General features: G+C 35.3%; 1 long non-coding RNA gene across 1 annotated transcript; it reads right to left on the bottom strand.

Moving 5' to 3' along the window:
• Window positions 1–8,716: 8,716 nt before the first annotated feature.
• On the bottom strand, window positions 8,717–14,837 carry LOC137629452 (uncharacterized). Its single transcript, XR_011041508.1, has 2 exons — window positions 14,607–14,837; window positions 8,717–13,597 (listed from the first exon to the last, which is right to left on the bottom strand). It is a non-coding gene; the product is annotated as an uncharacterized lncRNA (long non-coding RNA).
• Window positions 14,838–15,210: the final 373 nt, after the last annotated feature.

The raw sequence follows: 15,210 nt of genomic DNA, 5'->3' as shown, positions 1-15,210 counted from the left end.
CTATCAAGGGATTTAGTAATCCCAGATGTACATTCAGGAGATGGAATTGATTGAAGGAGAGGATAGCTTTTCTTCCTTCAAGAGGCAGAGAGGTCTGTCTTTTCCATAATGGTTCAAGTTCCCTTGACCATTCATTCTTTCTTTTAATTTTTCTTGCTTTCTTTTCGATCCGAGCTCTGAAAGGTTACAATTTCCACCAACCTTTGAAATTGAGGGAAAAAGGGGGTTTGCAATAAAGCGCCTGTTTTTTTCCTTCTTGCTTCTGAAGACCCAAGGTTAGGTAAAGGTCTTCAGTTGCCTCTTGCAGCACGATGAGTTTTATCTTGAAAAACAGTCGGCACAAGAATCTCGTTCAAATTCTCAAACTAAAAAGAAGCATCAATCCTCAAAGAGGAATCAAGCAGTTGTTTGAGCAAATTTTATTAAAAAAATTGTCTCATGATTCTGAAATCTTTTCGAAGAAGCTCATCTGTTATCACTGAGAATGAGAGTTATTTAAACACTCATCTTGGTATGACAATATAAAGAGAGCATCTCTCTCTCTCTCTCTCTCTCTCTCTCTCTCTCTCTCTCTCTCTCTCTCTCTCTCTCTCTCTCTCTCTCTCTCCCCCCCCCAGAGGAAGAAGCCACAAGAGTGTACAGTATTCAAATTTCCAGCAGAACACTGTTATGTTTCGAGTGTTGATGCAGGCTTTGGTGTCCGAACAGGTCAGCATCTGAATGAAGTTAAGCCAGAATCAAATAATGAAATGCATGGATTGTTACTTGAATATAGTCTTCAAGAATCTCAGAATCCAAAGAAGTGGCCACATACCTATTTCTTGTCACAATTTGGACTTACAGATTTGTATTGTATACACAATGGAGGTGAAGAAAACTGCTAACGAAACTAGAAAGTCTCCTAAGTTAATAAACAAACCCTTCTGTTTGTGATAAGATTGCAGCAACAATAAAAGGTTAATGAAAATACCCAGAGGAAGCAATCTGTGAACAAGGATTAACTGAAATGAACTGCCTACTTTGAAAGGTGTCTACTGTATACAATAAACACGAAGGCAAATGATTGTAGCTCTCTATAAAAAGATCATAAATGACTAATTTATTTTGTATATGATGGTACCTTTTTGTCACACCACCTATATGCAATCTTTATTGCAAAAGGATTTTTTTAAATGCATTTTCAAGTGTACAGTATAGTACTCGGTACTCATGTTCATGGACTGTCCATTACCTTGCTTTGACAATTGTATCCTATGCTGGCTTTTCAAACCTTCTAGGGTTTCCCTTAAAAGCTTGTGAGTATTGATTTATAAGACGAAGGTGTGCCTGTGCCTCATGTACTCAAAAAATCCTCTAGGTGTCATACGTCATCCTTTTCTCGTCCCTAAGACAGATTTCAGGTTTCAGAAATGTTACACAGTCTTTTGAGAAAGGCTTGTGCCAGTCAATCTAACGAGAGCTTTATTGGTTAAAGCCGAGTCTCGGATGATAGGAAAGGATTTCTTTCCTCTGTTTGGGAGTTTCCCCTAAAAGAACTTTGCTCATCTGATGAGTTCTATTACCATGACCTATATGTTGAGCTCCAAAGAAAAACCACTGTTATTTTTATTCAATAAATGAGGAAGGTCAAAATATGCCTTCAGTGATTTTGATTTGAAATGGAATCAGACAATGGTTATGAGTCTTGTTTATTGACTATTTTAATCTGAAGATTGGTGGCGATCTTCTGCCTTCTGCCGTTTGATTGAAGTTGATTAAAAATACCATCTATTTAGATATCATATTAGAATTTTTTCTCCTGACTATCATATGCCAGAATCCTTCTCTCTCCCAGCTGTAGTGGAGCAGCATGTGTTCTTTATTTAGAGATGAAATCTATATCAAGAAAAGACTGGTCATTGGATAGCGTTTTGTAGAAAGGGCAGAAGGAAATGATAAAATTCTATTCATATCAGGATGTTAGAAACATTATCTTTGAAGTCTGTTCGTTTCAGTATTCTTTGATGGAATTGTCTTTCTTGTTGGAACTTTTCATAAATGGATTCTATTGACAGACAGCCTTTTGTGTTGAGCTTCTGACAATAACTTTAATCTCATCTTCATTTTTTCTTTGTGGTGACATACTGGAAACGTCCCTGCCTTGCAATCTCCTGGACTGGGGTTTGAGTTCTGCTCAAGCTCCTTAGTTTCTTGTAGTGTCTGCAACCTCACCATCCTCGTGAGTTAGGGATGGGAGGTTTTGGGGGAGTCATCAGTAGCCATTGCCCTCCCTTGTCTTAGCTTGGGCAGTGATCGTATGTATATAAGGTCAGTTTCTAGTGCATAGCGCTGCTATCCAGGGCATTGTCACTGTCATTCATGAGTAGCCTTTAAATCTTTAAATTAGTTCAGTGTCTGGTTTCCTGCTGTTTTGAATTGATCACAAACAATGATCTCTGGAAAGGAAGTAATGAAAGTGGAAGTGTCTTTGTGGATATTTTTGATCAAGAAGATAATCTGATGAATTGTTATGCATGTTAAAAAGGACGCTGAGAAACCAGGTATTGTTGCCTGACATCTGTGTTCAAATCTCCAATAATGATGAGGTGATTCGCATCATCTGGAAATTGTGTTATGGTCATTTGCTCCTTTGATTTGCATCTTGAACCCTACGGATACCGAATGCTCCATAGTTAAAGTTTTGGATTATAGAAATGCAGAGAGAGGAGATAATAGACATTTATGCTTTTATGTTGGTGGAGTCATTGCAGTTTGTGGATAATTGAAGGTACCAGAAGACCTTCAGGTCATTTCAGGTGTCGGAGGAACTTGTCAAATTTATCCGAGTTGACTACATTTGCCAGGTTCAATGATGGGAGGTTGGTAGTCCTCTTCTGGTTTGGCTCACTGTTGGCAATGTACATAAGTTTTTAATTTGTTGTGGTGTTTGAGAAGTCTTTTTTTGTTTTTCCTAATAGAGGTTTGGGAGGAGAATATTAATAGAGAAGGACATAGTGATAGATTATGACTCTGAGAAAGTGTTGTTCCTATATATCCAGGTACAAGTTTTGTCTTCAATCATCCTCATATTCTTATGGGATTACCTCACAAACCTCTGGTATTATATCTACATTTTTCTTTCCTTTAATTTGGATATAACATTCTCTCTTCTATATGATCTAACTCCTGCTTTTGCTGCAATGAAATATCAACCATTTTTTCGATCTTTGTCTCAAGTCCGACTAAGTTGACTTTCCCTCTTTGTGAAGATTATTTCTAATCTGGAAGGAAGATCACATCTTAGACAAGTTTGACGTGAAGCCTTTTCTCTGCTGGGCAGATACTCTTAAGAAAATACTTGTTCTAATAGATGTTATTTGTATGTCGTTTATAAGGACTTTTTGTCAATATTGGTGATTCTATGACTATGTTTTGTAGTCAAGTCTTTTTGGTACAGTTCACTCCTAGATTTTGGACATGTCCCGCATGGAGTAATAGATTGTTTGTCCAAATTTCAGTAGAGGCAACTGAATGCCATTGAAATATGGTACTTTATATTGAAACTACTTCTAGTGAATTGTTGGAAGCAGATCCTCTGTTTAGCAATCAAATATTTGAGTTGTGACAGGAGCTGTCTGTACTCTGATGAAATTACTGTGCATTATTGTACCTTCAGGAACTGTAAAGTACCGTATTTTTCTTCTTTGGAACATACATTGCTTGACATTCCAAAAAGCATTGTATTTCAATGATGATCCAAAATCAAATTTGATTGATATATCATGAATTCATTTGGTGCATTTGATACTTGGAAGTGTGTTTCTTAGGTTGATTCAGAAACACATCACTGGTTGAAGAGAGGCGACTCAAATACTCTGGACATCAGCATTCCAGTTTAAAAGACTGGAAGACAGTTAAGATGCCGATTAACTGTACCAAACCTACGCAAGTGTTCCATATTCAGCCGATAATGTTTTCCTCATATAGCACTGACAAGGGCTTGAGGATACCATGGTTCTTCTATTCAGGATTTGTTACAAGTCTAGTGTAAGAGGTTCGCATAGGATTCGGTCGACTACAGGCTGTTTCTTTCTTTGGAAAATTGTCTTTGGCTCAAGAGATGGAAGCGTGTGACCCATGAAGTATTCTGTGTCTTTGTCTGCACAATTTGGTGTCTATGGTTCCCGTGTAATTTTTTAATGGAATTTGAATAGAAATATTTCCGCAATTATTGCCGATGCGAGAATGGCCTTAATGTCTTTTGATACCATTTGGTTGAAGTGACTTTTACTTGTATTTGACCGGAGATGATATTTTAAATAAAGATTTGTGTATCTCATCTCATCTGAACGTATTGTGGCGTTTTAGCTACCAAAGAAATTTTGAGACTACATGAATTCAAGAAATATTTTTTTGTTGAATAGTTTCTCATAAAATTGTTCAATCAGGGAGATCGAAGGTCAGAATGTAAGCAGTAAAATAAGCAGTTTAATCTTATACATTGATGTGAATTAATGTGAAACTGTATATGAAAATAAATTGCAAAAAAAAAAAAAAAGATGAAAAGAGAAAATGAAAACATTCAAGGACTTAGTAACACCATTCTTAAAGAATAGAAACTGCTTTAATCATTCGTTACTAGGTGGGACTTGGGGAGGGCCTTGGTTGGGTTTTCATTTTTTTTTTATCTAAAAGAAAATCTTGCAGAGTTTTTGAGACGGTAATTTTCTGTTCCTTTGGGAAACAAGAAGGATTTTAAATATTTCCTTATCCATGTAAAGTCTTATGAGTTATTTTCTCATATAAATATACATCAAATCATGTACTTGTGTTTCAGTCACTCACCATTTCTAGATTTGCATTCAAACTTGTGTGCCAAAAATAAGTCATATTTTCTCATACAATATACATCAAATGTGCATAATCATTTCTAAATTTGCTAAAAAAAGCAGAAATATCACAAAGAAAGACTGATATGTATTCATTAGAAAAGTTAGATACAGTACTAAAATAATTGGATCAAAATAGCAGCATACAATGAGTAACAGACAAATGATTTTGATAAATGCAATACTAACTTCAGTGAACCACTTATTTTTCATAAAGAACATTAAAAGTCCCTTTACAAATGAACAAAATTACTGGCGAGAACTATTTAAGGGTCACTCATAAATGAAATATTCCTTCAGGTCAATTTGACTGACGAGGAAAATACTAAGTCGTCGTCATATTTCAGACCAAAGTTACAGAACTGAACATCTGGAGGAAAATGGTTGAAACAGAGACTTGGGTAAGAGAGCAAAAGAGAGTGAGACACTGTGGAAAAGAATCAGAGAAACGCTCAAAGTCAACAAGGAAAGGGGGAGGGAGAATGAGGAAGAGAGAGAAGGGGGAATGAAAAAGAAGGGTCTGGGATCGCATACCTCATCCCCACCAACTCTTCATCTTCTTTTCTTTTTCCTCCTCTTCAGGTGGGTGGCCACACTGCACTCCCTGCCCCATGCAACCCAAGAGGTGCTTTTAGGCATTTTGACTGATGTAAAGTTATTTAGGGTTAATAAAATTACTGTCTCTTTATATGAATTTTTATTGTATCCTCTTCTATACATCAATTATTTTTTTCCTGCTCATTCATTTATTACTCTACCCCTTGAAAAATCTACGCAAAATCATTGTTGGTATGCTTCAATCTATAATTTTTCCTACAATATCTTACAAATAAAATTGAAAAGCCTCAATAATTAATTTTGCAATAAACTGCTTACAGTAAATGTTTCATCATAGCTGGCTTTGTGGTTATTCAGTAAATCATACCATTATTCCTGGTAAAGTCTTGACCTCTTTGAAAGTGGCCAACATCCGTGGCTTTTACACTTTCAACTCTACACATCCAGAGTATATTGGATGACAGAACATTACCTTAATGCATTTGGGCAGTTAGTCTGAGAGGTGAGGAAGCACTACTTACAATTAAATAGCATTGTTCGTTTGTTTAAGAATGCCTTATGCAAGATATGGGCTCCTGTGTTGGCAGCCCATAAAAAAAAATAGCTCCAAGATTATTGGGGAAAAAGTAACTGTGTTAAATGAATGGCCAAAGATATACGAATAGATAGAATCACCATGACAAAAATCTCTCCAACATTGTTCATTTGATCAATATGGTTGTGTTAGGACATTCGCCATAGTTGCAACAAAGGAAGCAACACTATAGTTGCACTGCAGAGTAAAGGTCAAGAGGTTGGACACTCCAATGGAAGAAAAGTGGCAAAAACAAAAAGTGTAGCAACAGGCTACAAATTCTAGCGATCATTTTTAACATCTCTGAAAGTTTATACAGATAGTGAGCCACAGGAGAAAAATCAGGCAATTGCAAGTGATACTTGGAAAAGCAGATTGCTAGAAGACCGAGGGCCGCAGAAAAATAGTTTGAGTTATAAAGATTCATTTACCAATTCATCAATCAAATTGTGGCCATCAAAATTAATTTGTTCCTCGACAAGGGCCAATATTGTATTGGGACAGAAATAGAAAAACAAATTGCAATGGAAATAATGCAAAAGATCAAGTTGTGCAAATCAGGTCCGAAGGATAAAGAACAATACTTCTTGCTTATCAAATGCAATGCAGAGAACGTAATGCCGACAGCAAGAACCAATATTGACGGGTTGTAACAAACCAGAAAAACAGATCACAATGAAATTAATGCAAAGGAATATGTTGTGCTGATCAGGTCAAAAGGGTAAAGAATAATATTTATTCCTTATCAAATGTAATACAGACAGCAAGATACAAAGTCTCATCCAACTGGATACAGCAAAGGTTTTCAAGTCCAGAAACTGGAACTAATTTCCAGCTGAAACAAAGTATTTTCCCTAAAAGTGTTTCCAACCTTTAACTCGTGGAACATCATGTTGGTATCCTACCAGCTACTTTATACTGCTTTGAAATGAGCAGGAAATTCTGTGGAAAAACCAGGACAGACACTTCCCAACTAAGAGTTAAAAGAACAGCATCTTATGAATACAAATAATAATGTCATTGGCCTTCCTCCAGAGATGGATTGGCATAACGACAATTAAATTCTGTTGGAACCAACAAATGACAACAGGAAACATCAACAGCCAAGTTTGTGACCAGATGTTTCCAATGTTTGTGGAACGGCCATTTTACATCAGGAAAATCTCGTGGCAAAGTCCAGAATATTATGTAACAGCAAAGCAGTTGCACTTAAAGAAGAACAGGAAGTAGAGAGAAATGTCAGTGAATAGGGAAAAGTTAATATTTTAAATTTTAAAGGAAATCTACCAAAATTTATATACAAATTATAATCCAGGACTTGAGATAATCTTGAAAAGACCACCTAGAACTACAGTACTTTAAATATTCAATAGATTATACAGGAATTCCCCTGGTGAAAGTTGACATTTAAGCCATGTAATAATTGAAATTATGGGGAAATTCAAAAGAAAGAAAACTTTTGAAAGCATTCCAGGTACTGTTCAGGATCCTCTTGAAAACAACAGGACAAAAACACGTTGAATAAGTTGGAACAAAGAACCCGAAATTTTGACTGTAATAATGTCAGTTGTTGACAAAAAACAGTTTCAATATTCAAACATTTGGCTCAATGTAAAATATCATTACTGAGCAAAAGGGCAAGGCAAAGGCAGGAACAAACCAGTTCAGATATACACATTAGACAACCAGGTCACTCCCAGATTTTGGAGTATGATCTTAAAGGATGGACGACATCCTGACATAATCAGTTGATTAAAAATGGTCAAGAAAAACCAGACCAGGAAAACCATTGTACAAAATCTAAAGGCAAAGATTACATAATTTTTACAAGGTCAAACAATACTGCGTCAACATTATTAAACTGTTTTTGAGAATCAAATGAACTGGACAACAATTAATATCAACTTGAACCAGCGGGCGGGAGAAACCGATTTTATCTGATAAATGATCTAGCCTAGACTCACTCACATCCATAGACCTAGCTGGAAGAGGTGGCGATGCTCTCGGGTAAATGAGTACCCAGAAGAGAGTTGTGAATTCTTAGGTGGGAGGAAATGCCCCATTAAATAGTAGATGTGCTCATTCTTGGACCACATATAACCCCACCTTTTTAATCCAGTCGGATGTGGGCAAACATTGCATTTTCAACCGCTCGGAGTGATCAGTAGGTCACCATGAAGTTAGCACATGGGGTTTGAAACTCTCTACACTTTATATTGAGATGGTAAATAACACATAACACGTACGTGCACACACACACACAGGTAACATTTAGTCCCTCAAATCTGTGATAGTTTGGTCCACAGATAAACAGTTGTGCTTTCAATACAGCCCAGAGGAACAGTCAATAACAGTTGGGTTGGATTAAATCTCTATCACTTTACAAAATCAATATTCTGGCCGTTCACAAAAGCCAACCAAACAATTATTTTTTGGTATAATATGGTATAACCTCATGACTAACTGCTTCCAGATACAATCATCCATTAAATCTTTCTTTCCCAAATGACACAAAAATATTATTCATCTTGAAATCTTTCTTCTGCCATCTGACTTGACCAACCATGAAACTCTTCCATAAGACAATGAAATTTAAAACTTGGAGCCAAAAGTATAATAGAGATAACAGACACTATGAGCATAACTAAACATCTGAACAGTATAATAAACTAATTTACACTTAAAGAAATGCTTTTGGCTTTAAAACTATCAATGGATTTATCTATGCTGTTAATATTACAGATTTCTTAACTCCAGACTAAAATTTGATTCCCCTGAGTACAAGTACTACTGTAGTTTGATCAATGTTTTGTCAAGCTAAAAATAAACCAAGTCAGGGACGGAATGAATTTCTACAACACACAGTTTGGTAAGAGATGAAAAAATTACTTTATATATTTCAGAAATGTCTAAGAAATGGAAATAACAGGATGAGGACCTGTAAGGAGGACCAAGAAATTATTGGAAAAAAAATTAATGTAAACACAGAACCACAATGAATTCAAGCACAAATTACACGAGTAAATGAAGCCATCATATCAAGACTAATCCCATAATATGTTTTTATATAGAATGTGACTTGAAGACCAGGTTACAGAAATTCGTCGAATGACAATGAATATGACAAAGACTATTTAAAAACGTGATAAGCACAGGAATAAAAAGTCCCATATTAATTAGTAGGAAAAAGTCCTGTACAATCACAGGAAAGTAAAAGAATGTAACAAAGGCCAATAGTGAACCAAAGAATACAGTACACTGGATGGAGACGAAGCTCTTAAGTGAAAAAAAAAAAATAGAGAACTTGTGCGTCTATAAAAAAGGCGATGATGATAATGGTATAATTTTGTAGTATTCAAAAAGTTTAGGAAAACAAAGAAGAGAAGAGAGTTCTGTGACTCAACAGAGAGGTAGACAGTTATGAAAAAACTAAGTATTTCCTTTTTAGTTTGACAGAACATTAGATAAAGTCCCCTCCAAGTTGTCAACACTAATTCTAAAGATTTTAACTTTGTTACACCTGTTATAACATAATAGAGAAAAGTTTTAAAATCTAGTCTTTTTAACAATGCCCATACATTTTAACATTATAAAAATCTAAAATTGGATTTTAACAGAAATACTTGATACAAAATCGTAAAACAATTAATTTATCCCACTAGAGGCAATCCCATTAAACTATGTTACTCCCAGAGGTAATTCTATAAACAGTTTATACACTTTTATCTGATATTCCTGAACATACCCAAAATGGCTTTTGTATCAAATCACCAAGTCAATAAAGATTCTTCCCAAAAACTCATTTAAAATACCAATGTCTCCATATATAACTTCATCGTGAAAATTAAAACCTCTTCAGTTCAAACCAAACCTAAACCACAGAACCACATCTCATTTCGTTATAAACCACAATTCTCTCTCTTCTTCAAACATATGAGTTTCATGATTTTGTCATGGCAGAGTAAAAATAAATTTCTTCACTGTAAAGGTTAATAAACATTAAAGCAATCTTTTATTTACATCACAACTTCAAAATCAATACCCTTATTCTTCGTTTCATAACACCGTTTGCAAAACAGGATTCAGCCGAGCAGAAGTTTCAGAAAAATAACGTACAAATATTTTGACATAATTCTAAGAAGCTGTTTAGTGTTACAAACTAATCTCTGATGTTGCTATTGAAAACATTTAGTTGTTAGGCTATTTTGAAGCCTTAAATATATGACTAACATTTATATTTCAAAGTTCATCTGAAGTGAATGTTGGACTATAAAGCAAGCAAAGTTCAAAAGTGGTTATCAGCAAACAAACACAATTAAAATACCATAAGAAAGATTTAAAAGTCTTAAAGAAAAGGGTCTTACGCATACAATCAAATTAAAAGTAAAGGTGATACAGGAAGAGTTTATTAAGTGTTCAAACTGCAGGATAATAGTGTCTTTTGTAGTTGAGTTCAATTACTGTACTTAGGCAAGGCTAATTTCCATTGGAGTTTGCAATGCGTACTTGTGTTGGTCGTCAGTAGTACTCTATCTCACACAATCCTTTCTTTGGATAATGTGTCGGTAAAGAATAAAATTATGTAAATAATATACTGGTAAGTGGAATCTTGTGGATTCTGTTGAAAGTATATTCATGCTTTTAACTTTTCAAGTTAATAGTTTGCAATCAAACCTTCAAATGGTTTTGTATTGTATACTTAAGTGAACCAGTCTGAAGGTTTAGGTTCCCTGGCAGGCTCAACCATACCGCTAAGGCCAGCTCTGAGAGACCAGACCAAGACTGGACCCCTATAGGCCTTCTCCTTTATTTTAAGATAGGCAAAGGCTAGGAGAAGGAAAACTCCAAAATCAAACCAAACAAGACCCCAACGGCGGAGCTTCCCAGCGCCGGCGGAAGAGGGAAAGGCCTGTCGGGCAGGCAACAAGGCGGGCCTTGACATAACAAGAACCCGGCAGCCCGATGCAACCAACATCGGAGAAGCCGCCTGTCTCATATGTCTTGAGCCGCGGTGAAAACGATGTGGGCCAAGTGTGTGTGCGTGGCCGTTGCAAATCCACGACCACCCAAAACAATATACCCAGCTACTGGCATTCTGTCGTTTCCTCCACCACGGCTAACGACAGAACCCAATACTGTACTCGGACACGAGTGGGCGCCGCCGACGGCGACAAGTAATTTACAGACACCAACAGGGCTAAAGATGGGTAGTGAGAAGACCAAGACGTAAATTTGTGGATGGAACGTCAGAAGGATCAAGGGCTTCCAGTAAGGGCGTAATACTAAGCAAAAGAGAAGATCTCTATTACTGTAATGAATTCTGTCGTTCAAATATAATCAAGTAAAACTTTTGTAGTAACGAAAGGAAGCTTAAAATTTCTGTACTAATATACAATACTTCAAACTACTCTAATAAAGAAGATTTTATCAAAATTAGAAAATACTAAATTCTCCCAGTGTAAAGACATTAATGAAATAAAAGCAAAATAACGCAAAGCCCTAATGTTATCCAGAGGAACATTAGTGTGAACATGAATGTGGAGAGAGATATCAGATTTTAAACAATTAAAAGTGAACAAGATATTTTACTAAATCATTAACATATTGTAAAGGTAATTTGGTAGCCTCCTTGCAGTTAGGGAAAACGGTCTAGCATTTTAAATGCCCTATTTAAGAAATGTTCTTGAGAAAGAGAAAGATATTAATTCAAAAGCTGGGGTTGTCTTTACATGACTTATGAAAGAACTATTGTCAGTATGTATGTTATTGTGCTGTAGTCAGTCTGAGAATATCTTAATATATTCATAAGCAAGTAACAAATAATTACAGAAAATTTTAAGAATTGATTTAAGAGGGACGAAGTGACAAGACTGAATGCAAGTCAATGAAATGGAAAATACCTGAGAGGGAAGTTTAATAAATTATAAAAGTTGTGTAAAATAACGTCTATCCTTCATTATACACAATTAATGAAAGGTTTACTGATTCACTGCTTTTGTAAATAATAAGACAATATGTGACACAATGTTGATATTATGGGGGACAAAGTCTGTTCTTATGGTAAACTGGTTTGAAGTTTGGAGCCGACAAAATCTGTCAAAATGGTTTATGTATCTCAAGTACACAATACTGTAACCTGTAAGTAACCTGTCTATACTATATACATCACAAACCTCCCCACAAATTACTACCTACAGTTGGCCTTGCAAAGAGAACTGTATGTAACCTAAAGATTTTATCTAATAACCCTTTGATGATTTGGCTTCTCTTATCTACATCCTTCAGTCAATGCTCAGTTAGCTGTCCAACTCCTCTGACGTGGACTTCGTTTCACATTATAATCAATGATCAACGTTAGCTAAGTAACCAGCCTCAACACAGAGCCAATTGGCTGAGCGATTCACCTCTTGTTGGGAAATGGAACAACGGTCAAGACGACTCTGTTCAACTAAAGGTTTACAATACGTAGTAACCTACAAGAGAATTTCACTGAAATATTTAGTATTTATGATGATTTTTACCATTTATAGTATACTTTATAAAGTACTATCAATACTTTGAATCTACAAAACCCAAATCACACTAGAATGATTGCTTGTGTAGTGAAATGAGTAAAAAGGCAGGCCAATAACTCAAGAAACTTAACTTATGTCTTGATCAACATTATGCTTGATTAAGTACTGTAGAGGTTTTATGGAGTAATCAAATGAATTAACTCTGCTTATTGAACTCTTATATAAAATATATTACTCTGCTTAACTAGACTTTTTTTCCTAAGGAATCTAAGATCTTTATCAACACAGTTTGTATTAGCACAGGGAATTTGAAGGTACAAAGTAGGCTTACCCAATTACACCCTTTTTGGAGTGGATTCCTCCAATGTCCTCTGCCCTCTACTACCCAATACCTTCAAGGGTTTCATCTTAAATAGACAGAGGGCTAACTATATGTAAATTTGTCATTTATTCATTTATTTTCTAAGAGAGCCTAACTATACTATCAACTCTCATCTCTGTGATTTCCTATGCCTGAGCTGGAGGATCTGTTCTCAAATGTGGGATGACAACTTGAACAAGACAGAGTAAGAAAAGTTGGAAAGTTGAGGAAAGTGTTGCAACTGTGAGGGGCATACAAACTGATGCTATGACCAATGTATAGTTGAAGATTCACGATTTTCTTAGAAGAATATTAAAAAAACTTTTAATGAGGCAAAATTCGAAGTAAACTGGTGGAGGGTCTAAATTTGAAGACCAGTTGCTTACAACAGTGCTAAACCAAATACAGTAAAGTATCTAACAGTGATTAAACAAAGATGGGCTTTATAAATGAGATTTGGTGTAACCAGCTGAATATTACCATAAAACTAAACAAAACATCTAATTTGTAGACTTCCTCAGCAATTCTAGGATATTTGAAGAATGTATTTTCCATCCTTGACTGATATATCTTTCTTCCAAGAAGTGTAGATTTAGTCCAAAAGATGAAGGCTGGCTGGCTCAAACGCATATTTTCTTCCTGCTTGGTTCTTACGAATATTCCACTTGTGACTGAAAAATGATATTGCTCCTTCCATCAAGTAAAAAAGGAGCAAATGTACCTGAAAGATATGAGAGAATAATTATACCACTGGTATTACAAAGTTGATGAACATATTGATGACGACAGAACATTTATGATGTTAAAGACATTGAGATATTGAAGAGTTTACTCAATATGAACGCTAAAGAATTTACTAGATATTGTTTTAGACAGACCGAACAATTATACTTTTATGCTATTATTTTCCTTGAATGGAAGGTGGTCATCAAGGCAACACCAAGTTAAAGAAACCAAACGGCTTGGTAAGAACACGGCAAATGATAAGGCTCAAGGGAACGGGAGAGGACTGTACTGCTAACTGCATTCAGTAGCCTCGACAAATCACTAGAAGATCAATATTACTGTCACTTTCTAGTGTATACACTTCTACAACTCTGAATACAATTCTGACATCAATAAAAATACTTCATAAATATAACAGATGCTGAAAATTCCTCTAATATAGGTTAATAAAATACACAGGTTAGATTTAGGAAAATCTTCAATTAATCTTTTTCAGCAAGAAAAAACTAACTTGTCAGGCACTAAATGCTAGATAACCATTTTTAAATCAAAAGAATTTACATGCAGAGAGAGAGAGAGAGAGAGAGAGAGAGAGAGAGAGAGAGAGAGAGAGAGAGAGAGAGAGAGAGAGAGAGAGAGATATGCTAAAATAACCTTGTAATTTACATAACCATTGTAATAAATACAAAATGAAAGGCAGTTAAGAATGCATATATAAAGGTTGCTAGTGTTAACAGTCCCATTGATCATACATGAGTATAATCAGATGATACAACAGAAAAAGGCAATTAGTTGAGATCTTAAAAGTCAACAAAATCACCATATACAGTAACTGCTTCTCTATTTGCAAAACTTATTATTCTCAGGAAGGGCCAAGTATTCCACTAAGCGATATTAATGGTTATCTATTCAATCATATAACAGCAAATATACAAGACAACCAATCACAATATTACAAGTGTGGTTGAAAATGACCTAATATAAAAGAATAAGTCTCAACTTACTCTGAGCTTGCAGAAGTACCACACCCTACGTCCTTAATTGGTTCCTATAAAGTGACTCAGAAGGTTCCTTATATAGGTCCTCAACTTATAAACTTGGTTGGTTCCACGAAGCTGTTTGTAAGTTGAATTGTTTGTAAGTAATTTTGATTTATTTTGGCCTAGGGTAGACCAAGCTTGAATCCCATGCCTTTGATTTTTAGCTGTAAAAGTCAGCAAATAGTCGGGTTTCATATGAAATAGATTTCAGGTTATAACAAACGTCATTGTGCTTACTGTATTAAATGATATAATATTGTTTCATTATGTTATTTCTATATCTTATCTTTGTTATTTTCGGTTGGATTTGTGTTTGTATCTGAATGTTTGTATGTTTGTTCTGAACATGAACAAGTACTTATAACCAGCTTTCGTTTTATAAAAACAAGACATCAAAATTATCAAGCTTCCATCTGAAGTACACTACTTAACTATCTTGACATGGAGATTGATGTAACATGAGACAAAACAAAGCAAGTTGGATGTCAGAAATGACGTACAGTATTTTAAACAGACATAACGAGGGACATTACACTATGTAACTCTGTGCTACTACGTCTTTCCCATC

The sequence above is a fragment of the Palaemon carinicauda genome, chromosome 37, assembly GCF_036898095.1.
Source record: "Palaemon carinicauda isolate YSFRI2023 chromosome 37, ASM3689809v2, whole genome shotgun sequence".
Classification (NCBI taxonomy): Eukaryota; Metazoa; Arthropoda; class Malacostraca; order Decapoda; family Palaemonidae; genus Palaemon; species Palaemon carinicauda.
Note: the sequence above shows the minus strand (reverse complement) of the source record. Positions and strands in the feature narration are given on the sequence as shown.